This window comes from Taudactylus pleione, unplaced genomic scaffold, assembly GCF_031769625.1.
Source record: "Taudactylus pleione unplaced genomic scaffold, aTauple2 ptg000560l, whole genome shotgun sequence".
NCBI lineage: Eukaryota > Metazoa > Chordata > Amphibia > Anura > Myobatrachidae > Taudactylus > Taudactylus pleione.
The window spans coordinates 526,191-541,092 of record NW_028284962.1 but is presented as its reverse complement, the minus strand read 5'-3'; positions in this window follow the sequence as shown (position 1 = coordinate 541,092).

Below are 14,902 nucleotides of genomic sequence, written 5' to 3'. Positions count from 1 at the left end.
CAGCTGACCCCTGTACTGCCTCCTTCACCTCACCCTTTCTTCCTGCCACCTCACCCCTGTGCTGTCCCCTGTATGCCTGCCACCTCACCCCTGTGCTGGCTGCCACATCACCCCTGTACTGCCTCCTAACCCTCACCATGTGTGCCTGCCACCTCAGCCTATGTGCCTACCACCTCACCCCTATGCTGCCCCTAACACTCACCCTGTGTGCCTGCCACCTGACCCCTGTGCTACCTCCTGACCCTCACCACGTGTTCCTGCCAGAATTTAATCAGTTGGCCTCCCGATCAAAGGTAAGCAGGGTGCCCTTAGCTGTTAGCCGCAGGGGGGGGGATTAGCATTAGGCACCACGGGGGAGTTAGGGATAGACTTTGGGGGGGTTTAGATTTAGGCACCAAGGGGAGAGGGTTAGAGTTAGGCACTAATGGGGAGGGTTAGGCTTAGGGTGCAAGAGGGGAGGGTTATGGTTAGGAAGAGTAGGGGGGAGGATTAGTATACTTACCCGAGCATAGTGATGCCACTGTCGGCATTTTGACAGCAGGCATCCCGCCTGCCGGGAAACCATACCCAACCCGTGCCTTCTACCTCACCCAGTGTGTGCTGCCACCTCACCCCTGTGCTGTGCGGAGACCTGGAAATCCTTCTCACCCCAAAATACTGCTACACCACTCTTCTCACAGCCTTACCATACCTGGGCTGCCCAGGAGCTTAGTCACTCCACAACTGAGGGATGCTCTTATTTGTCACATGTTACTATGTGGTGAAGAGGGCTGAAATACTGTTGCAGAAATTAAAGAAACATAAAATTGCCAGATGTACTACCATTTTGTACCATCATTGAACACTGGTCGGGTGTGTTTTTGCCATCATGTGCAAAGTTGGCAGAACTCCTACCAATGTTCCATTATTATTATTATTTTATTATTATTATTATTATTATTATTATTATTAACAGTTATTTATATAGCGCACACATATTCCGCAGCACTTTACAGAGAATATCTTACCATTCACATCTGTTCCTGCCCAAGTGGAGCTTACAATCTACTGTATATTCCCTACCACATGCTCACACACACACACTATGGTCAATTTTGTTGGGAGCCAATTAACCTACCAGTATATTTTTTGGAGTGTGGGAGGAAACCAGAGTACCCGGAGGAAACCCACGCAAGCACAGGGAGAATATACAAACTCCACACAGTTAGGGCCGTAGTGGGAATTGAACCCATGACCTCAGTGCTGTGAGGCAGTAATGCTAACCATTACACCGTCTGCGCTGCCCATTATTTAATTTGCTTGTAATAATTTTACATGCATAAAGTACAAAACTACATGTACAAAGTACAAAACATACATCATAGTGGTATAAACTTTGTAATACTTTTTTTTATCAATTTGCTCTAAAATTAGCAAAGGAAAACCCTTGGATGCCTTTCCTCCAATCAGTATGAGTGTACTCCTATGCATGTTATTGTATCCTACCAGAGATTGGAAAAATAACTGTTGAAACAGCCGCCGTGATTAACCCTTCTGCTTCCACTGAACATCACATACAGCCCTGCAGTGTCCATGTACTGGGAGGCAGCAGAAACTATTCATGTAGGATTGGCTGATGATTGACACCCGCCCACCCTCACAACCTTTTTTTTCCTCTCTGGTAATAGTGTGAAAAGCAGCTGAATTATTGTGTAATAGGATTACAAAAGCAAAATGAAATCAACAGGGAGAGAAGTTAGAGAATCGCCCAGAGCAGTTAATTGGAAATAATGAAAGATATTTTAATAAACAGTTTTGACTTATTTTAGCCTACTGACATTTAACAGGATCTTGCAAATGTGATGATGTACTTAATAAAAATCTGCTAGTGTACCAGTACAAAGCTAATAACCACAGTGTGGTGAGTTTTGCTTTTACAAGTGACTGACTATTTTACTTAACCATTCATGTTCTTTGGTGGTGTGCACCTTAATAACCAGCACAATTGGGGTAGTAACCACATGTCACGCCCCATTCTCATTATGCTGGAGGCTTGCCCAGCACCCCAACCTCTCTGGACAAACTGTGCCTCACGTCATCCATCACCGCTATCACCGCTGCTTGCTGACACCAACTAAGGGGGTGACACCAAAATAGGGTACTCTTTTTGGCACTTATCATAAAACGTGGTGTGCCAACAAATATTATGATTCCTTATCAACGCAGTAAACATTCAGAATTCACCAGAATGTTCCAATCTGAATCGCCGGGACACAGACTTCGATAAAAGCAAAGCTTTGTGGGTCTTATTAAATACTGTACCCATGAAAAACAATGGGGGCGGCTGCTGCGGGATTTGGTGGCCAGAAAGCAGAAGTTATTTCTGATATCCCCTGCCCCAAGTGTGTGGTGAGGATTGCCAAACTTCTTATGTTGTCCTATGTCCATCCTAGCAGTGAGAGTCGTTAGCAAGAGGCAGTAAGCGCTATGTAGGCACGTGCTTCAATTCCCACATTGCATGCTGGATACAGGACATCATTCCTTGCTATATTACAGACTGGTAATATGGGGGGGCATGTAGTCTGGAAGCCGACGGTCTAAATGTAGTCTGTAATCCCGTCTAGGGACGAATGACAGGCATCTAAATCTAGACGCCTGTCATTTGACCAGCGTCGGGAGACCGAAGCCCGGCATCCCGATCGAGCAGATGCCGGGCGCCGCAGCAGACATCATGGGGGGGAGGGTTAGGTTTAGGGTTCCCGGGGGGGACTTAGGGTTGGGCACCCCCCAGGGAGGTTAGGGTTAGGCTAGGGGGAGGGAGGGTTAGGGTTAGGCACCCCCCTGGGAGGTTAGGGTTAGACTAGGGGGAGGGAGGGTTAGGGTTAGGCACCCCTGGGGGGAAGTTAGGGTTAGGCACTCTCCCGGGGGACTTAGATTTAGGTGGCGGGGAAGGGGGGGTTAGGTTTTGGCACAGTGGGGGGAGGTTAGGGTTAGGCACCCTAAAGGAGGGTTAGGGTTAGGGGGTAGAATTAGATTAGTTGATACTTACCTTTAGAATGATTGGGATTTCCTCCTTTGTCGGGCAGCCGCTGCGGCCATCGGTAGTACACATCACACCCTGTGGGGGTTATCGCAGCCCTGCCCTGCTTGCCCCACCTCACTACACTTAACCAGTGTCAGGACTGGCGATAAAAGATTCTCCTCTCCCTGGTCTGTCCTGTCTCCATCACTGTGGTTCAATCCGTGGTGGGGGAGGCTTATATTGCGCATGGTGTAGATGGGAGAGATCATTGATTATTATTATTATCCTTTATATGGTGCCACAAAGGGTCCACAGCCCTTTGCAAATTACATAAACAAAATGAGCAACACAAGAAACAAGTGACTTCCAGATCAAAACATTGCAGGACAAGAACATTATATACAGTCAGGTGCATAAATATTGGGACATTGACAGAATTTTCATATTTTGACCTCCATTCACCACCATGATGGCTTTGAAATGAAACAAACAAGATGTGCTTTAACTGCAGACTTTCAGATGTAATTTGAGGGTAATTGCATCCAAATCAGGTGAACGGTGTAGGAATTACAACGGTTTCTATATGTGCCTCCCACTTTTTAAGGGGCCAAAAGTAATGGGACTATCAACTCAAAAGTTATTTCATGGACAGGTGTGGGTTATTCCCTCGTTATTTCATTATCAATTAAGCAGGTAAAAGGTCTGTAGTTGATTCTAGGTGTGACATTTGCATTTGGAATCAGTTGCTGTCGACTCTCAATATGAGATCCAAAGAGTCACTATCAGTGAAGTAAGTCATCATTAGGCTGAAAAATCAAAACAAACCCATCAGAGAGATAGCAAAAATATTAGGTGTGGCCAAATCAACTGTTTGGAACATTCTTAAAAAGAAAGAACGCATCGGAGAGCTCAGCAACACCAAAAGACCCGGAAGATCACGGAAAACAACTGTGGTGGATGACATAAGAATTATTTCCCTGGTGAAGAAAAACTCCTTCACAACAGTTGGCCAAATCAAGAACACTCTCCAGGAGGTAGGTGTATATGTGTCAAAGTCAACAATCAAGAGAAGGCTTCACAAGAGTGAATATAGAGGGTTCACCACAAGATGTAAACCATTGGTGAGCCACAAAAACAGGAAGACAAGATTAGAGTTTGCCAAACAACATTTAAAAAAGCCATTACAGTTCTGGAACAACATCCTATGGACAGATGAGACAAAGATCAACTTGTACCAGAGTGATGGGAAGAGAAGAGTATGGAGAAGGAAAGGAACTGCTCATGATCCAAAACATACCACCTCATCAGTGAAGCATGGTGGTGGTAGTGTCATGGCGTGGGCATGTATGGCTGCCAATGGAACTGGTTCCCTTGTATTTATTGATGATGTGACTGCTGACAAAAGCAGCAGAATGAATTCTGAAGTGTTTCGGGCAATATTATATGCTCATATTCAGTCAAATGCTTCAGAACTCATTGGACGGCGCTTCACAGTGCAGATGGACAATGACCCGAAGCATACTGCAAAAGCAACCAAAGAGTTTTTTAACGCTAAAAAGTGGAATGTTATGCAATGGCCAAGTCAATCCCCTGACCTGAATCCGATTGAGCATGCACTTCACTTGATGAAGACAAAACTGAAGGGAAAATGCCCCAAGAACAAGCAGAAACTGAAGACATTTGCAGTAGAGGCCTGGCAGAGCATCACCAGGGTTGAAACCCCGCGTCTGGTGATGTCTATGCGTTCCAGACTTCAGGCAGTAATTGCCTGCAAAGGATTTGCAACAAAGTATTAAAAAGTGAAAGTTAGATTTAAGATTGTTTAGTTTGTCCCATTACTTTTGGCCCCTTAAAAAGTGGGAGGCACATATAGAAACCGTTGTAATTCCCACACCGATCACCTGATTTGGATGTAATTACCCTCAAATTAAATCTGAAAGTCTGCAGTTAAAGCACATCTTGTTTGTTTCATTTCAAAGCCATTGTGGTGGTGATTAGAGGCCAAAATATGAAAATTCTGTCAATGTCCCAATATTTATGCACCTGACTGTAGATATTTACTGTAGCTTATATGGATCTCTCTCTAACAGCAATGTTGAATGCAACGGTACTAGCTACCAACAGTCAGAGCCATAACTAGACTTTTTGGTGCCCTGTGCCAGAAAGAGCATTTGCGCCCCACTCATTTTTCAAAGGGACATAATTCACCAAAAAAAGGGCCATGGCTTCATGGGGAAGGGTCGGGGAAGAGATAGGAGAGGCCAGGAGATGCTGGGAATGATAGAAGAGGAAGCTACACACAAACCCTGACACACAGTAGCAATTTTCCTGAAACAGTCCTAGATTTTGGCATGAAAAAGTGGTGTATACTGCCATAAGCATATTAGGTCAGATCTGAGCATTACTGTCCTGCCATCCCACTAGCCAAGACTGGCTGCTGGGAGGGTATCCTGCTCACCACTGTGCCACAGTTGATGCTGCATGTGGATGCAGCAATGTACAGGGTTTTTGTAGAGAAAGTATTTAGCAGCAGCCTGGGCCTTCATTGGGATTATAGGCACAGCCCAGCATGATGCAGTCATGCCTTGTGTATCATGAACGTGCTTCTTTTCGTTTATATAGTTCTGCAACACTGGCATGGGGTATGAGAGGCAGCTAACAATTTAGCTTTGAGGGGAGGAGCATACTGGATGTTATGCCCTTATATAGGACACCTGATCTATGTCTCCTGTGACAACCAAAACTGGGATATAGTAGCCCATTCCACGAGATGGGAACCCTTGTTATAATGAAGTTCATATAATTTAGCACAATTTAAACAACTGACACACATTTAATAAACTTTCAGAGGGATACGTTTCAAACCTTGAAGAGAGATAAAGTACCAACCAATCAGCTCCTGTCATTTTTCAAACATAGGGCCGTATTCATTTAGCGGCGATTAGCTGTTTTCAGTGAAGTTTCCACCGATGACGTACTTTTGCTAAGCGAGAACTATTCAATTCCAAAGACTTTTCGCCGGTGCAAAAAGTCTGCGCTTTGTAACCAGCGGAAAAGATTCGCCTCTGAATACAGGCGGAAAAAAGTGCAGAATTGGGGCTTTGGGGTGCAAACAGGGCCGGTTCTCCAATTACGCATGGTACGCAGCTGCGTAAGGCACCACATAGTGAAGGGCACCTCAGCTGCATACCATGCGGGCCGTGGGCAGACTGTGTCTCTGTGACACAGCTGCACCGCGTGTGTAACGCTGACTGGACGGAGTTCGGTCAGCGCTACACGGCACAAACAGACAGCCACTGGCGCCGGCAGCTGTGTGTTTGCTTTAGCAGCTGATGAGAGTCAGACAGACTCTCATCGGCTGCTGCTCCCACTGCCAGAGCTGGACATCTTCCAGGTCCCGCAGTGGGTAATGAGAGTGACGTCATGGCGTCACTCCCATGATGCAAAGCGGCGGACGGAGGAGCTGATATTGGCGGTGGGACCAGGAGCCGGAGCGGGTTTCAGGTAAGTGGGGTTTTTTTTTTTTTTTTTTTATTATGTCTCTACTGCGGGAGGGGGGAGGTGGATTACTACTGGGGGCACCACAAGGGGGGCTACTACTGGGAGCACTACAGGGGGCACTACAAGGGGGGATTACTACTGGGGGCACTACAAGGGGCGATTACTACTGGGGGCACTACAAGGGGGGGAATACTACTGGGGGCACTGCATATGGGGGAAAGTACTACTGGGGGCACTACAAGGGGGGATTACTACTGGGGGCATTATAAGGGCGGCTAATACTGGGGGCACTACAAGGGGGGATTACAACTGGGGGCACTACAAGGGGGGATTACTACTGGGGGGCACTACAAGGGGGGAATACTACTGGGAGCACTACAAGGGGGGGAAATACTACTGGGGCACTACAAGGGGGGGAAATACTACTGGGGGCACTACAAGGGGGGGATTACTACTGGGGGCACTGCATAGGGGGACTACTACTGGGAGCACTATATAAGGGGAATACTACTGGGGGAACTATATAAGGGGAATACTACTGGGGGCACAAGGGGCACTGCACAGGGGGGACCACTACCGGTGGCACTGTAATATTGGCACTGCATAGGGGGCGCCAAAAAATAAACTCGCTTACCAAAAAATTTGGGCTAGGGCCGGCCCTGTGTGCAAAGTTGCGGAAACACCCCTACAGCCTTCAGACAGTCCCCCAAAGGTAAACTGCATAAAAAAAAAAGTTTAACAAACACTTTAGATCACCCCAAAAAAGTGCTTTTGTTTTGGGGGCAAAAAAGTCCAAAGTTGGGGGCCAAACTTAAAAACTAGCTAAATAGACTCCAGGGGGTCCCCCAAATATGCCACAAGTGTTTTTTACTTTGCTGGTGTTTGCTGAAGGTGCGTTTTTAAAAAATTTGAAAACCTCACTTTAGCGATTTTTTGCTATTTTCATGTACCTCAAATTTGCTGGGACTACTTATTTTTGCAAAAAACACCTGCTAAATGCTATTCTTCACCACTTGTGCAAAGACGCTAAATAGCACCAATTGAGAGCATTTAAGCACAACAAATACCTTCAGCAGGGCTATTCAGGGGTAACCATAGTGATCCCCCATGTCAGTGCATCTTTTGGGGGGTGTCAGGCTGATTTCCCCAAATCTGGCAGCAATTTTCACCTGTTTGAGTTTCACCGGGATGCATTTTCTTGTCCTCTGGAATTGAATAGGGCGAAAAGCGGCCGCGCGCACGAAAAGTGTTTTCTCCAAAAGCACGCGATGTAGGCGAAAAGTCCGGCAGGCGAAACTTAGCAGACTTTTCACCGGCAATTGAATATGGGCCATAGCCTGTAAAGTGATAGCTCCCAAGCTTGATACATTAACCCCCCCCATCCCCCATCTCCAATATTTTAAACCTTCTTGATTCCTGATAGGGTCTACTGTACAGGATTACCCCTGCATTTTCTACCGGAAAGAGGGATGGTGAGCATGCCATGTGAATTTATATGTTGCTGTACCTTACCTGATGTTGCTCACCTCCCTCTTTTCCTGTCACATTCCTTAATCCACCTATCCAAATATCCAAATATAGTGTATATCTACGCCTACAGAGGAAACTCAGAATTTCTCCATCTGAACAAAGGAGACTTCATGTATTTGCAAACCAGCATTTGGTGATGACCAGCTGTAATACTTTTATCAGGTGATAACAGCCAGTTCTCTTGTATGTCTTCTAAGATAATTGATCTGTACACTGAGTAGCAAAATCTTCCTTTAGAAATGTTTTGGTCCGTTATTATGTGGGTGTTCCTATTATTATTTTTTTGTTATATTACCTCATTTGGGTTTTACTTGCAATTTAAAAACATTGATACATTTAAGAAAACAGCAACAAAACAACTATTACTTAAGAACTGATATATTGATTTTCAAAGATGGGGACTACTGCAAAAAATAAAAAGATAGCAGCTTGCTGGTAGATTTAAACATTAATTTAAGGACCCCATAACACAGACCCTATTGTAATCCATATTGTGCTAACTATTTGTGAGCCATATTAAAGAAAGATCTTTTTGCTGATCCAAATTCAGAGAGCCCATTGGCAATTATGTTGTCCAGAGAACCCATTACTAGCACCATTACACAGAGACACTGCAGTGAGACCCAACTGAAAAGTAGGGGTGTCTATAATGATTCCAGGGCAGCTGTCTCATGCATCAGGATTTGTCAGCAGACGCGCACAAATATATATATTTTTTGTGACTACTTGTGTTTTGCTCAAGCACAAATGTTGTTTATAACTGATATATAGGATTACAAGGGTCACTATTTCACTTGTGATCATTTTATGTCAAGGTTCCATGAATCACCATTATTATGAACATGTTCTAGAGCAGGGGTAGCCAACCCTGGTCCTCGAGAGCTACTGTACCAACAGTTTACGTTTTTCAGGCCACCTGTGGATCTGTACAATGTGTCGGTTAGGAATGAATGCACCACATATTTGACAATGTGACAGTTAGTAATGACTACACCTGTGCACCAGCTAGGTGGTCTGGAAAATGTGGTAGGTCTCAAGGACCAGGTTGGCTACCCCTGTTCTAGAGGCTCTAAAGGGTCAATTTATTAAGAAACCAAAGAAAAAAAAACATATATTCTATCACTGCTCATTGCAACGACAGAAAATGTTCTTTATGGCTATTTATCCAGAGAAACTTAGGCTGCGTACACACTTAAACGACCGGCAATCGTGCCGATGTTGAGGGCGATTTGTCTTCACCCTGGACATCGCATGATTGCCGTTACACACTTGAAAGATGTAATGAAAGACAGAACAATCACTGTTCCGTCCTTCATTAACTTGTACAGGCTCAAATGTGATATCATATGATTGACTGTGCAGCACAGTCAATAGCACGATATCGCATGCGACCGCGGGTACGCGCAAATTGGGCATACACACTGCACGATATTCCCGATTTGACGTTCCGATTGGGCTAAATCGGCCAAATCAGGCCGATATCGTACAGGTGTGTATGCTTGTTGGAAATATGTGTGTATACTGTAGGTTTAATAATGTAGCAGAGCTTCTGTACTAGCTCCCAGGCGACACTGCCAGGCCAGTAACTTCAGACCCTTCAGCATGACCCGTTCCGTCAGGTACAAAATGCTCTGCAGTTACTACAGTGGTGATGGTATGAAAAGCTTTTAACTGTATGGACCTGTTCAAAGATATTTTTTAGGGAGAAGTGCTTATTGCAGTATAACAGAGTAACAGAGACAGAAATTTGACGTGTGTGTAGTTAGCATTATATTGCAGATGCGTGCGTCCAATGCAGATATACAAAGTATAAAATATATCATTTACACAGTTGCCTTCTTCCTGCCTGACTAACTGAATTGTAGCCATCTGTCAGTCAGTGCTGTGTTATGTAATAGGTTTTCACTGCACAGCTGTTAGTGAAGAAAACACTGCTGCATGCCTGGACGCATAATATTCTAGAAACATTTTCCTGCTAATTTACACACATTCAAGAGATTACAAAAAGGCAATCTGTTTTTCTGTTAATATTATGCATTTGACACTATGCACAAAAACATTCTCCCCCCTCCCCCTGAGTGCTCTGTGACGTGTTTCAGAGTGTTTATGGTAGAGGCCACTCCCTCCATCTCTGTCCTGTACATACCGTTCTTCCTCAAAGGCGGCTACATTATATCACAAGGTGTAGTTTTCTATTTCCTGGAAAGACATCTTTGGCACAGTATATTTCGCTGCCTTTATAAGTCCCATTTTAAAGACAAATCACTTTGGCAATTACATTTTTTGCTGCATTGCATTCAAAATGTTCCAGTAGTTCTTTTGAGCTTATCTTCTGCACTGCAGTCTCAGATATGTGCCAAACATACTATATTTGCAGAACTGATAAAGAACATACCAGCTTATTATGCACAGTATATGCAGTGTGCAGTAGGCAACCATTGGGCTAGTGTACATCTCTGAAACAGGCCCTATGAGGATACCATTAACCTTCGTGTCACAGACTGACACGTAGTTATCATATTATTTTTGTTTTCCATATCAAATCACACTTGTCACTATGGGGCATATTAATATGGGGCGAAAAGTCTGTTATTTTCGTAATTTTCGCCTGTTTCAATTATCCCCGTATTCAATTTCAAAGACATTTCGCCAGTGCGAAAAGTCTTTGCTAAAAAACGGGGATAAGTTTTCTCCACTGCATAGGTAGCGAAAAAAAGTGCAGAATTGGGGTTTAGGGGTGCAGAATAAAAAAAAATAACCTGCAGCCTTTGGAATGTCCCCTTAATGTAATCTGTGTCAAAAAAAATTTAAAAAAATCCTTAGGACACCCCAAAAAAATACTTTCATTTCGGGGGTGAAAAAAAAATGTTGGGGGACAAACTGTAAAACTGGCGAAATTGACTCAGGGGGTGTCCCCAAGTATGCGGCAGGTGTTTTCTAGAATGCGGGTGGTAGCGGCAGGTGGATTTTTGAAGAATTTTAAAAAATTACTTTAGGGACTTAAAAATATGCTTGTACCCATTTTCATGTACCCCAAATTTGATGAGACTAGTTATTTTTTCCCAAAAATTACCTAAGTGCTATTCTTCATCACTTCTTCTAAAGCCGCATTTATGCATCTGTCGTGGCTATTAAAAACCCTGACTACCTTCAGCAGGCCAAATCGGGGGTACCCATAGTGATCCCCCATGTCAGAACATCTTTTGGGGGATGACAGCATGATTTCCCCAAAAATTGACAGGACTTTTCGATACTTACCTTTACGCCGGGTCCCGTTTTCGCCGGATCCTAATTGAATACAGGGATAAGCAGGCACGCGCCCGATACTTTATCCCTGCAAAAAACAGCGATGATGGCAAAAAATCCGACTTCTGACTTTTCGCCTCAAATTGAATATGGCCCTAAGGGTCTGATTGAGAGGTAGACTGCATCTTTTTCTGCAGCGCAACTGCACCTTTATGATAATGCTGCAGCCAATGGGATTTGTACACAGCTGTTAATCTGCTGCTTTGCGTATTAAGATGCACCATGACCGCACATCGGTCGCACTATAGAACGTTGCACCAGCCGTAATCTCCATCTGAACATTACTGCAGGAATCACTGCAACTGTGGAAAAAGATGCATAAACTGAACGTGACACGCCCGCCTCTGGCTACCCTCCTTCCCTCCTGTTACCACCTAGGGGATCCCACTGAAATTGCCTTTTAAAATAATTTCATGTGTAATTGTTATTGTTATGTTATTAATCCATTTTTAGTTGTGTCTGTCTGTTTGTTGATGCAAAAATCACTGAACCGATTTTCATCATTTTGTAGTGGAAACTCCTAGAAATAACCTGCACTTTGTTTCATCAAGATCCGTCAAGTTAAAGCTGAGCAATAACAAAAACAAAATGTATTGATCATCAATGTAAGAGATAGGTGTGGGGGGTGATGTGGGCCAGCCTTCACTTGAATAGTATAGTTTACATAGCAGTCTGTGCACAGGGCACACAGTGACATTGGTGTGAGTGGTGGATGAATAGCATAGGCTACATAGCAGTCTGTGCACAGGGCACACAGTGACATTGGTGTGAGTGGTGGGTGAATAGGATAGGCCACATAGCAGTCTGTGCACAGGGCACACAGGGACATTGGTGTGAGTGGTGGATGAATAGCATAGGCTACATAGCAGTCTGTGCACAGGGCACACAGTGACATTGGTGTGAGTGGTGGATGAATAGCATAGGCTACATAGCAGTCTGTGCACAGGGCACACAGTGACATTGGTGTGAGTGGTGGGTGAATAGGATAGGCTACATAGCAGTCTGTGCACAGGGCACACAGTGACATTGGTGTGAGTGGTGGGTGAATAGGATAGGTTACATAACAGTCTGTGCACAGGGCACACAGTGACATTGGTGTGAGTGGTGGATGAATAGCATAGGCTACATAGCAGTCTGTGCACAGGGCACACGGTGACATTGGTGTGAGTGGTGGGTGAATAGGATAGGTTACATAGCAGTCTGTGCACAGGGCACACGGTGACATTGGTGTGAGTGGTGGGTGAATAGGATAGGCTACATAGCAGTCTGTGCACAGGGCACACGGTGACATTGGTGTGAGTGGTGGGTGAATAGGATAGGCTACATAGCAGTCTGTGCACAGGGCACACGGTGACATTGGTGTGAGTGGTGGGTGAATAGGATAGGTTACATAACAGTCTGTGCACAGGGCACACGGTGACATTGGTGTGAGTGGTGGGTGAACAGGATAGGCTACATAGCAGTCTGTGCACAGGTCACACGGTGACATTGGTGTGAGTGGTGGGTGAATAGGATAGGCTACATAACAGTCTGTGCACAGGGCACACGGTGACATTGGTGTGAGTGGTGGATGAATAGGATAGGCTACATAGCAGTCTGTGCACAGGTCACACGGTGACATTGGTGTGAGTGGTGGGTGAATAGGATAGGCTACATAGCAGTCTGTGCACAGGTCACACGGTGACATTGGTGTGAGTGGTGGGTGAATAGGATAGGCTACATAGCAGTCTGTGCACAGGGCACACGGTGACATTGGTGTGAGTGGTGGGTGAATAGGATAGGCCACATAGCAGTCTGTGCACAGGGCACACGGTGACATTGGTGTGAGTGGTGGGTGAATAGGATAGGCCACATAGCAGTCTGTGCACAGGGCACACAGTGACATTGGTGTGAGTGGTGGGTGAACAGGATAGGCCACATAGCAGTCTGTGCACAGGGCACACGGTGACATTGGTGTGAGTGGTGGGTGAACAGGATAGGCCACATAGCAGTCTGTGCACAGGGCACACGGTGACATTGGTGTGAGTGGTGGGTGAATAGGATAGGCCACATAGCAGTCTGTGCACAGGGCACACAGGGACATTGGTGTGAGTGGTGGATGAATAGCATAGGCTACATAGCAGTCTGTGCACAGGGCACACAGTGACATTGGTGTGAGTGGTGGATGAATAGCATAGGCTACATAGCAGTCTGTGCACAGGGCACACAGTGACATTGGTGTGAGTGGTGGGTGAATAGGATAGGCTACATAGCAGTCTGTGCACAGGGCACACAGTGACATTGGTGTGAGTGGTGGGTGAATAGGATAGGTTACATAACAGTCTGTGCACAGGGCACACAGTGACATTGGTGTGAGTGGTGGATGAATAGCATAGGCTACATAGCAGTCTGTGCACAGGGCACACGGTGACATTGGTGTGAGTGGTGGGTGAATAGGATAGGTTACATAGCAGTCTGTGCACAGGGCACACGGTGACATTGGTGTGAGTGGTGGGTGAATAGGATAGGCTACATAGCAGTCTGTGCACAGGGCACACGGTGACATTGGTGTGAGTGGTGGGTGAATAGGATAGGCTACATAGCAGTCTGTGCACAGGGCACACGGTGACATTGGTGTGAGTGGTGGGTGAATAGGATAGGTTACATAACAGTCTGTGCACAGGGCACACGGTGACATTGGTGTGAGTGGTGGGTGAACAGGATAGGCTACATAGCAGTCTGTGCACAGGTCACACGGTGACATTGGTGTGAGTGGTGGGTGAATAGGATAGGCTACATAACAGTCTGTGCACAGGGCACACGGTGACATTGGTGTGAGTGGTGGATGAATAGGATAGGCTACATAGCAGTCTGTGCACAGGTCACACGGTGACATTGGTGTGAGTGGTGGGTGAATAGGATAGGCTACATAGCAGTCTGTGCACAGGTCACACGGTGACATTGGTGTGAGTGGTGGGTGAATAGGATAGGCTACATAGCAGTCTGTGCACAGGGCACACGGTGACATTGGTGTGAGTGGTGGGTGAATAGGATAGGCCACATAGCAGTCTGTGCACAGGGCACACGATGACATTGGTGTGAGTGGTGGGTGAATAGGATAGGCCACATAGCAGTCTGTGCACAGGGCACACAGTGACATTGGTGTGAGTGGTGGGTGAACAGGATAGGCCACATAGCAGTCTGTGCACAGGGCACACGGTGACATTGGTGTGAGTGGTGGGTGAACAGGATAGGCCACATAGCAGTCTGTGCACAGGGCACACGGTGACATTGGTGTGAGTGGTGGGTGAACAGGATAGGCTACATAGCAGTCTGTGCACAGGTCACACGGTGACATTGGTGTGAGTGGTGGGTGAACAGGATAGGCTACATAACAGTCTGTGCACAGGGCACACGGTGACATTGGTGTGAGTGGTGGGTGAATAGGATAGGCTACATAGCAGTCTGTGCACAGGGCACACGGTGACATTGGTGTGAGTGGTGGGTGAATAGGATAGGCTACATAGCAGTCTGTGCACAGGGCACACGGTGACATTGGTGTGAGTGGTGGGTGAATAGGATAGG